This window comes from Corvus kubaryi, unplaced genomic scaffold (genome assembly GCF_017639235.1).
Source record: "Corvus kubaryi isolate FWS band 111438036 unplaced genomic scaffold, C.kubaryi_AGA036_p1.0 132, whole genome shotgun sequence".
Classification (NCBI taxonomy): Eukaryota; Metazoa; Chordata; class Aves; order Passeriformes; family Corvidae; genus Corvus; species Corvus kubaryi.
Window position 1 is genome coordinate 520,679 of NW_024580666.1, and position 9,697 is coordinate 530,375.

At 37.0% G+C, this 9,697-nt stretch overlaps 1 long non-coding RNA gene across 1 annotated transcript; it reads right to left on the bottom strand.

The window, feature by feature from the left end:
• Positions 1–4,730: 4,730 nt before the first annotated feature.
• On the bottom strand, positions 4,731–8,373 carry LOC121665284. Its single transcript, XR_006016317.1, has 2 exons — positions 8,136–8,373; positions 4,731–4,807 (listed from the first exon to the last, which is right to left on the bottom strand). It is a non-coding gene; the product is annotated as an uncharacterized LOC121665284 (long non-coding RNA).
• Positions 8,374–9,697: the final 1,324 nt, after the last annotated feature.

Sequence of the window (9,697 nt, forward strand, 5' to 3'; positions counted from 1 at the left end):
TTAGAAAGTTCATGTTACTAACACAGCTCCTAAACAGCCTTAGTATTAAAAAAGCAAAACAAAATAAAAAAAAATTTAAAAGATAAATAAAGTACAACAATACATCAAAAAGCTTTCAAAGCACTAAACTCTTGAGACTGAGTTCATCCACTGTGCAATTATGCTGTTTCCTGCCCTGTGATGCCAGGCATAAATTTGACCACAGGGTTTTAAAGGATGGATTATAAGCAATTTTATTTTAATTCATGGTGGACAGAAGAAAAAGTGATAATCCGAAGAGCTGTAGTTTGCAGGGCTGCATTTTGAGATTTATTTTTGAAAGTGATGTATCTCTTGCCAGTTAAAGGGGGGGGGACAGATATTATTCTTCAGAAGAAAAATGGATTAATAAAATGGCCACTTAAAAAAAAAAGAAAAAGTCCTTGTTTGTGTCAAGTGATGGGAACAACCGTAATAAATGAAAATAATATATATACACAGCTGGATAAAGATGTTCATGCTGTGTAGTTGATGTGGTAGTTTATTCATTATTGGCACTGAAACACATGCTGTCTCTCTTTGTCTTTATACCAACTCCTTTTGAGCATGTGAAACTTGACCCACCAGCCTGCATAACAAAGCTCTGCCATGCAAGACAACTCACTGGCACTGACCTGGCACGTAGCTGTGAGACAAGTGACCTGAGACAGAAATCAAACACAGCAGATTCTTCCTGGGTGACCGGAGGCAAGGAATGCATTGGAAGTGATGTGAGAAAGCCCTACGATGCCCTGAAATGGTCAGTAATAGTCCCTCCCTTTCTGGGAGCAATGAAGAGAGACAGAAGCAACTGAGGAGGAAAGAGTATATTACATTAGTCAAAAAGATCTGGCTTTTTCTGTCACTTCATGGAAGGAGGCACAGAGAAAAATGTGGTAGGAATCAGGGAAATGTGGATATGGGATTTGGGTCTTTTAGTAGACTCAGCAGGAGCAAACTTTGCCACAGTACCACAAAGCCCATAGCATGTTTTTGCTAGCAAATAACACGTCTTTCCTTCTCCCTTCTTCTATTCCACCCAAGAATGTGTTTCCGTTCAAACACCACATTCTATTCTCATTGGAAAAAAAATATGAAAGTGCAGCACTGGCTTTGAATGACATCTACAAATGGAAAAGCTGGATTGAAATGTTTCAACTGAAAACCACTATGGGGCTTGGTAGCCTGGAAACCCTGGAAACTCCCAACTGAATCATTATCCTTCACTGCTGACCACCATTAAAGAACACGACCGGGAGAAATGTCTAAATATGATCAGATTCACAGTAAAACCACGATAGCTAACAGAACTGTCTACTTTTCAGCAGATGCATTTTTGTTATGGTTCTGTATGACAGAAGCTGGCTCTTCAGTTCAAGCTCCACGGGTGGATTCATTCAGCTCTGGAAGTCCCTTTTTAAGCACACTTTATCAGGCAAAAGGACAATACCGATGCAGAGAGTAAAGGTGTGGACTTGGGGAATGACAGATTTCCATCTTTATCAATGGGACCAAAGTCCTATGCTGATCAATGAATCCCATCAATACCGTAATGTATTTCGAGCACAAGGGTCATTTTCCCTTCACAGAAGAAAATAATCTGAGTTTGAATAAGCTTCTTTAGCACTTCCAGCTCATGATTTGATCTACTCCTAAAAGTTTTGCTAGCATTACTGAGCAGAACAGGAGTATGAAAAGAAATCACACTTTAAACCAGAATATGCAGACTCAGTTCCTCAAAGAACAGATTTTATTCTGTACTGAAAGAGGAACAGTTTTTCTAATGGAAGTTGCATTTCCACTTCAGAAACATGCTGGTGTGAATGGGTATAGCTATACCGGCAGACCATTGTAGATGTAAATAATCCCTCTAAAAGAAATGAAGAATTTAAGTACAGATTCTAAGAAGTTTACTGAAAGTTTGTAAACTGATGTGAGATCTCCAAGTTAAAGAAGTTCTTAAATGCTGCTAGATTAACTACTAAAAAAAAGAACATTTGACTAATTCAGTTAGCTGAAAAATCTTCTATTATTTTATTATGTCTAAAATAATCTATAATCTTCTAAAGACTCAGCATGGTGGATTTGTAGTATAAAGCTAACAAGAAGATGAAGGAGAAATGTCAATAACATTCGGCATGGCCACTCCCTAGATTATCTGTATATGCCTATCAAAGATATCTCCTACATCCCAGCCCAGGATATATGTCCCAAGGGCCTTTCAGCTTCCAGGACCTTGATATTTAGTAGTACAAAACAGCATCATAACAATGCTATATCAATTCCACAATTAGTGTGCGTATTGTAGATACTAATGCAAGATCTGTTTTAATTAACTAGTATTTTTAGCTACTCAGAATGACTGAAACTCACTTTTCTCCAGAAAGGATGTATATTGCGTTAAGTATAAATTATCTCTATTTTGAGTTTAAGAACCATGCATAAGACTGTTGCTGTCTAGATTGAAAAAAATATATATAAAATTCTGCCTGAAAGAGAATGAATAAATAATTGTCATCTCCTGACAAACATAAAAGCAGAGGAGGAAACACATATGTGATTTGGAAACAGGATTACTCATAGGTTCAGAAGTAATAAATCCAATTACCTTGCTTGATTCATCAATAAATGGGAAAGTAGTATTTGTTTTATTATCAAATTAAGTTATTCTTTGGAAGTAATCCACTTTAAATAATTGTTTCCTAGCATCAAGGAAAAGTAATCAGTAAAAAGGAACATAAAATGTCTTTATACTGCTTTCTGTAAAAGGCTTTTTTCACATTTTTCTGAGCACCAGATTAGTCCATTATAAACAGTGGCAGAGAAATTCAAGGAATCCAGATAAGTAAATGCTGCTTTTATAACATCTTTTGCTCTAACTACATGGCACAGTGATTTAAAAGCAAAAATTCTCACACCCTAGACTCAGAATAAAATGGTCTTCTGGGAACTCTGCAATTCAGATACTGTTGAATTTTCTGTCCTCGGTGAAGCAATGCTGGTGAAACCTTTGACTGCCAGGGCTGAAGTATTCCCAAAAGCATCTTCTACTCACAGGACATTACTCTCTTTGTGCAGAGTACAAAAATATTGGTAAGACTGGTTCACCAATATTGGCACAACAAATACGGGTTCACCTATCTCAGGAGTAATGGTTTAAGCAGAGGTAGAGGGAGGTGGAAAAGCCCACAACAAGCTATCAGTTGTGGCTAAAATATACTCCTGCAATTTTATGACTTATGTGAGCAGAACCTGCAAATGCAATATACGGAGCAAAGCAGGGAGAAAATACTTAAAATCTTAACCTTTCTTTTTCTAAATCTCCTTTCTTCAAGGCAGTCATGTCCTCTACAGTCTTTGAAGTCTCCAACAGTAAGGCATCTAGAATGCTGTCTCATGTTCAGAGTTTGTATGCAAAAGAATTAAACATCCCTCTGCTTATTGAAAAGGAAATCATCAATCCCACAAATGCAGACAGGGCTTTTATTTGTCATCAAAGAACTGATTCATCTCATGCAGAGTAAGATTCAACACTTGGATTACAGAGATTATCTGGCAGTGACCAGAAGTTTTTGTATTCACTCTGTTCTAGCAAGACTGGGTTTTTCGTCCATCTGCTTGGGAAGCCTCCACTGTGCTTCTTTGTGAAGAGGTGAATCTACTTACATTGCCATGCTAGACCCACCGGCATAAAGTTTAAGACAAAGCTGTGACTCACTGATGATAAATTAATTTTTAAATGAAAAGTTTTCTCACTTTGGACAAGTCACAGTCTGGAGCAGCCTTCCGACAGCAAATGAACAGCTGTAAACAGGAGCTAAAGGTACTGCTTTATGGTAATGTCTGAGGAAAGCACCATGGTGTGAGAATCTGTTTCCATGACCCAGACACTCCTTTTTGCCCTGTATCATGTGTTTCTAAATTGCTAGGAGCTGCAGGGTTGTACCAGACCACAGGTCTCCAATGAATGTAGCCATTAACCCCTCAGATACACAGGCTGTTCAGCTTCCTACTATTGCATATATTCAAGCTAGGATCTAGCGTAGCAATGGACAAGCCACAGAATCCTTTGGAGTTAATTATTTCAGCACAGCAATCTATTTCTGGGTGTCACTAATACTAATGTGGAGGCTGTATGTACTTGTCTAGGACTGTATTTTTAGCTGGCAGAGACCCATCTGAAGGCATAGTTGGCTGTCTAGAGTTGGAACAAAATGTCAAACCATCCAACATCTAAAAATATTAATCTAATTGCATACTGAAAAGTGATAACTGTGTAAGCAAATACAAATGGATGTCAGATTCAAATTCTGGAATATGCTATTCTATTTTTTCTTGTAATAGGCATAAATCATTTTAATTTTTTAAGATTCAATATCCAAATATTTTTGCATACAGCAGTGAAATATTTTGGTTTAACTTTGAACACATTATGAAATAATTCATTTGAATATTTTACAAAAAAACTACAACCCAGCATCCTAATCCTTTACAAATCCTTTACAAATTTACAAATATTTGCATATTCTTTAAAATAATAATTGTATCTGAAAATACTGAGTTCAATCTCATTAAAAACTCAGGTGTCAGCATGATGATTGGAATTGTGACTATAAACATTATAGAAACATTATAACTGCACATTCTGCTCTGAGTTAGTTTAATCCCACAGTTCCATTTAATTATACTCATTCTCAAATGAGATTGCTGTACCTGAAATTTTGGGAAACCTGTATTCAGTGGAGACTTGTTTAGATCAAAATAACCGATGATGTATCAGAATGAATATCTAGGATAGTCAAATGGAGAGAAAACCAACAGTGATTAAAATAAATGAACAAAGAACAAAACTCATAGATATAAATTAAATCAAATACCTTTAGGCTCCTGTGAAGTCTGAAGCATATCACTACAGGCTAATTTTGGGGAGAAAAATCAGAGGAGGAATTCTGCAGTGATTCTAAATAAAGTATACTGTGAGCACAAGGATTAACTGCAGTGCACTACATGAAAAATTAATCTATTTTTGTCATCTGGATTCTATGACTCCATATTTTTCAGTTCTACTATAAGAGCATTTGTGATATTTTTTCTCCTCTTCACCACACATATATGATTTTTCACTGGGAATTCATTTGAATAACAGATCAAGGGCACCTCTGGAGTGTGTACACAGCAAGACCATATGATCAGGGAGGAGCATTTTCCCTTGCAAAATTCTAAATTCTGAAATCCACCATTATTTCCTCACATGAAGTCCATGGCTCTTTTTCTTTAAGTTGTGCTATGGACAGAACTCAGTGCTGAGGAGACCAGCAATAAGAGACTGAATCTGCAGAGTGAGGACCTGTGTCCCTTAACATTTGAGGGTCTGGCCTGGATGCATCTCTGCTAAAGAAGCCAGAAGAGCTCTGTAGTCCTAGATCTTGTTATGTGCCTCACCTGGAGGGGAACTCTTAACTGGGGAAGACCCAGATTGCTCTGCAACTTTCCTATTCCTGATTTTCTCAAAAAAAGAAAACATGGTTGTGACTGATGTGGGAACTACTGAATGTTTCCATTTGTCTGCAGAGGAGGAAATCAAAGGACCAGAACCCAAAGATAGAGCTTCTGCGACAGGGCAGACTTTGAACCAAATAATTAGAAGTGCTTTGGGCAGAAAAATCTAGCCCTTTCCCACCTCATTTTTAAAATCTGAAATCCCCTAAAAAGGGATTATTAACCTAAAAAGGTTAATAATTTATTTATTAATATTTCCATTATTTGGACTTCTGCTAAGCCACTCATTCCAAATACGTAGCCAAATCCAAATAGGATGTGTGATCCTAGGGCTTCTCATCTCTGGCTTGTCATTTTACAGAACTGGGCAGAACAGAGCAGCAATTAAATAAAACATGAGATTTGTGTTTGAAATGAGAGAAATTATCAAGGCAAACTCAAAATGCACAAACATTTTTGTTAAACAATAGTTTAAAAAACTCGGGGTGATACATAGAGCAATGAGTTTTACTGCCAAAGGTTAAGTACTGGCTGCATTCATCAGTTCAGACTTCATTATTTCTGAAGCACTTCGTGGGACAGACAAAAAACCTGCCATTATTCTGTCTGAAGATGGTGCCCATGAGGGTGGAACTCACGCCCAGAAGACATCAGAAACCTTAGAACCTCAGTGCTTTCAGAAACCAATGTGGAACTTGTCTTTTACACTCCGTCTTTCCTCAGAAACTCACACAGAGCAATCTCATTTTTCCCACCAGCATGGAGAAAGCAGATAGTCACAGAGACCCCTTTCTGTCTGTGATGAACAGCTGTAGGTCTACAGATGTTGGGTTTCATTTGGCAGAGCGCACCATTGTATCCTCTGTGTTAAAAGGTGCTGAGCTGGGGTTTGATGTGCTGTTGTTAAGTGGCACAGCTCCATTTGCACTTCTTGGAGGTCTGGACCAGTTTCTCTGTCTGGGTTCGTCCTTTTGCTAGCTGAGCTCAGTGAACTTAGGTTCATACAGAGAGCACAGGCTTTGAAGTTATCTGAGGCAGGTGTCAATGTTATCATCAATAGCACTTCTGACACATGACTTCAACTGGGATTCTAACTGCATTTTTGCCAATACACAATCCTTTAACTTCCTCTAACTTAGCATAATTGCATTACAGGAATTTCAAGGAGTTCTTTGAACCAAGGTACAATTAACATCCTTTCAAAGAACATTCCCACCCAGCATTTACCCTAGGTAAACTTCCTTTCTGAAGAAACAGTCTGTTTAAGTGTAAATCAGCTTTTTCACTTGTGGAAATAGTTTCCAGTCTCTTCTCAAATACACTTTCACACCAAAACCAGTCTGCAAGGCTTTGCATGTTATAAGGTGCATTTTTAGCTAGAAAGCAGATAAAAAATGAAGTTAATTTTAAAGATGTACTTGATTATTAGAAAATGAGTCTCTGCCTCTAGATTACTAGCCCATGAATTCAAGAAAGAAACACTACTGATAATAGATTCCTAGATAAAAGATATCAGTGGTCTTCCACTTTTAATCTAATTATTAATGTGTCCTGAGAAATCCGTACTGCAAGCTTTGGCTGATTGGAAAACAAACAGCGGCTGTAGAAAATGGATGAAAACAAACCTGAATGAAGCAAAGACAGGATTATCCTGTCTTCTGTCCACTGTTGAGCAAAGAGGAGACTTCAGCCTCCAGAGCTGTCATTTCAACACCTCTATATAGAACTAAAATATAAGTTTAGAAAAATCCAAGTGTCTTAATCACTACATGGTGTCATTTAGGATGTCATCTGACATTAGCTAATCATGCACATCCTCTCCACTTCCCTAAGTCAGGCACTGCTACTGAATGGGAGAAGATAAGAACCCCGTTTTAAAGAGATTTTTAAATGACAATGTTTAATTTCTTCATTATTTTTAGGAAAGAAAAACCTTTATAAGCCTTTTAAATAACAATCTACAGCCTTGTGGTAACAGGCAGGCAAGTGTAGGTAAAGGTACTGTGCTTTAAGAAGCTTTGAAATGTCATAACAAATTCTGTCCTTTCCTTTACATCTAATCATGCTGTGCTCAAGCCATGTAATTTCCAGAGGCAGCCCATTCATGTGCTGTGAACATTTATGAGTTTATACATCATATAGTGTTTATTAGAATTTGGATAGAAAACCAAGAGTTTTAATAGTGAAGCTGTATCACATTTTACTAAACACACAGAGAGAAGAGCTTTAACTACTGCCTCTATTTTTTTTTTTCCTTGGATTATCAAGGATTAACTTAATGATTTCTGTGGAAAAAAAACTCATAAAAGGAAAGAGAGAAGGAGAGGAGAGTTTTGGTCATATTTAAACAAAAGAAATCATTGCTAATAGCTAAGTAGATGTGATGAAAATATAATTTCCACAACTTAGAAGTTCAGTTCAGGTTGTTTTTTTCCCTGAGCCAAATGTTCAGCCTTAGATGTCTTTGCATTGGAGAACTAATAAGCTTCATCTCTTTTCAGAAATATCTGATGCTATGATTAAAATACAACCTCCTTCATCAAAGGTATTTTTAGTCAGGAAAACACTGTTCACAGATAACACATAATCACTTTTGGCTCCCTCAAAATATCACTTACCTGTCAAGCCAGGGTCACAAATTTATTCCTGGACTGCAAGGGAAGCTGGGTGCCATTGGATAATCCACTTCCAGAGTTCAGGGCCTGGAATAAGAAATCTTAATGATCTTTAACTTCTGGGTTTAGTGGTTTACACTACATATTTGGATATTTCTTGTTCAAGTCCAAAGGAATAAAAGTGCTTATAAAGTTCATCCTACATCTGGCAAATAGATGGTAGAGGAGATCTAAATCTGTGTTCCGGAACTAATTCTTTCAAAATGGAGTCAAAGGAGGATTTAATCAAGTAGAGTTAATAAATTCACCAAGCCCTTATGATCACTATGGTCATGCTTTTAGAAAAGATCACAAATCTCAAAGACAGCTGCTCTCAAAAAAAAAAAAAAAAACAGAGAAAAACAAATAAAGCGGAACAAGCTTAAGCTCCCAGAAACTTGTTCCTTGCTGTGCTAGTCCAGATTGTGTCTGGGGTGAGAAGATAAAAAGCACTGGATTCACACTGCTCCAAAATTGAAGGAGAGCAGGGGTGAATCAGGCCATTAAATTTGTAATCAGATCTGTTGATTGTCTGTAGTGCTTTTAGTTCTGCTCTGTTTTAAAATAACAAATTTTATTTAAAGAGAGAGCATATGCCTCAAACAGGCTAGCAGTCCTGGAAAGCTGTTTGAAAAAGCTGAATTCTCAGATTGTCAGATAATCTCTTAAAATTTCAATTGAAATTTATCAATTAAAAAATCCATAGGAGAACATTCCTGGGAGAGGTTTCAACCAGTGAGCGTGTCTTTTCCATTGAGATGAATGTCTTCCAACCTATTGCATTAGGGGGGTTCTTGGTTGGGGTTTTTTGTTTGGTTTGTTTGTTTTTCATTTGCACTGACAGATCATACCTGCTGGTGCTTCCTTCTTTCCTTCCCAGTGAAAGAAACAAAAATACCCTAACCTTTCTAAGAATTCATTTAGCCAAAAGGTTCAAATTTTCCAATGAGAGAGAATGGATTGTTCATGCTAAAAAAAAATGTGTTCATTTACCTTTGCTCCTGCTTGTTTCCATAGCAATTTCTTTGTCAGAAAGACATTAAAATGAAACTAATATTTTAAATTACTTATACACAGATATTTTTCCATATGCAGACACACATGAGTTCAGATATGAGGTTAAAAAGTTTTTCAATTGCATACATAACATACTTTGGCATAATTGCCCAAATAAGCATCAATAACAAAGAAGTTAGCAAGTTCTTCCTGGGAATAACCTTAAACAACACTGCTTTAATCATTTGGTGATCAACCTTGGATTGGAAAGAGAGAGCATTATGTATTTCCCCCACAGCTATGGAGTCATTTGTCACGTCCATTATGAGTATATGGAAAGGACATTCTTTAAACAAAGGCAGCAAGAAATAAAGTCATCTTCAATCACTGTCATGAATACTCTGCTTAATTGCTGATGGCTTTTATTTCACTGCTTTGCAATGCCTAGTCTGCTGTCTTGCAGCCAGGTGTTGCAACAGATCAAAAGCTACAGTGGGCTCTTACCCTTCTCTAGAAGTGCAGAAACAAGA